At 35.2% G+C, this 1,441-nt stretch overlaps 1 pseudogene; it reads right to left on the bottom strand.

Annotated features, from left to right (window-relative positions):
* Window positions 1-734: 734 nt before the first annotated feature.
* LOC102022528 lies at window positions 735-1,430 on the bottom strand (annotated as a pseudogene).
* Between the last annotated feature and the right edge of the window lie 11 nt (window positions 1,431-1,441).

Below are 1,441 nucleotides of genomic sequence, written 5' to 3'. Positions count from 1 at the left end.
TAGTGTGATGTCTTTAACTCTTTTGGGAAGATACCTACAAAGGGAACAGGTGAGCCAAATGAAATTTGTATTGTTAGTTTTTTGAGGAATCACCATACTGATCTCCATAGTGGTTATACCAGTTTACACTACCACAAACAATGAAGAAGGATTCCTTTTTCCCCACAGCCTTACCAGCTTTTGTTATTATTTTTTAGTTTTATACATTTACTAACTTTTTCTTCATTTAACAACTGGACTAGTTTAGATGTGTATACGCAAGTAATCATTTAACTGGTTACCTTTTATAAGACTATCAAACCTGAGGTAGCTATTGATATGAGGCATTATAGGTAGTAAATATATTGCCAAAGTATCATATAATCCTGTTTCACATTTCTAAATAGAAATCTTTCAATCATAAGAACATGCTTTCTGAGAAGCTTAAGTATATTTCAAATCATTTCACTTATTACCTCTTTTGAGCTTTGGTACTGCTTAAATGCAGTTATGTAAATGCTTCAAAAATAAGAATAAATGTACACCTGTGGAAATGACTGCTGTAGATCAAGTTGGTAGTACTGCTATTTTTGGCTAGAAGTAAATAAAAAATTATCTTTTCAAAAATAAATAAAAATAAATAACATGCTTTACTTTCACTGTGCAATTTTGCATGCCAAATGTATAAAAGAAGTCACTATTTTTGGACCCTTATTGCACTCTTTCAACCAGTTCACTTTTTCTTTTAACAAAAACTAAAATTGGAAGTGAGGTTGACTTTTGTGTACAGATGACACTACTGAGGAAAGCAAAGAAACAGACTGAAGGATAAGAAGAGTCTGTAGAGAATAGCCATGGAAACAGGCTGACAAAAGATAATACCTGTTGGAACAAACTTATCTCTGAGGTAGTCACAAAATGACAGAAATGTGTGCTTGACCCAGATAGAGTCAAACCACAAACAGCCTTAGAGGAATGGGATTTAGAATTCCCTGTTGAGGGTGCTTTTCCCCACTGAGATGGCTTGATAGTGTCCAAGCCTAATGACAGTGCTAGGCAAATTCACAATGGTTAGAAGGAGCCCTGCTAAGTTATGGTGCAAAAAAAAGAGCTGTGATGACTGGCCTCTTCAAACCATTCCCAAAGTAGCAAAATACTCTGTTATGACCAGGAATACTGCAATTCTAGTGGATGCAGAGGTAGAATCCCACTGAAGAGGTCTGCTTTGAGAATTTTTTCATTCTCACTATTGTCCACCCCATGCATAGACTCAGAAGTAAATATAACATTTGGATTTGGAAGAAATGTCAAAAAATTCTGCCAAACTTCCCACCCCTATTCCATCTTTGTAGTACCTAAGAGAAATGAATGTAATTAGCTAAAGCTGAACCAGCTTGTAACAGCAATGCAGTTGTCAGAACTTTTAAAATTATGCGCACGGGTCCACCTTTTTTTTTTTTTT

The sequence above is a fragment of the Chinchilla lanigera genome, unplaced genomic scaffold, assembly GCF_000276665.1.
Source record: "Chinchilla lanigera isolate Chin_1 unplaced genomic scaffold, ChiLan1.0 scaffold00031, whole genome shotgun sequence".
Lineage (NCBI taxonomy): Eukaryota > Metazoa > Chordata > Mammalia > Rodentia > Chinchillidae > Chinchilla > Chinchilla lanigera.
The sequence above is the reverse complement of the archived record's forward strand: the minus strand, read 5'-3'. Positions and strand labels throughout refer to the sequence as shown.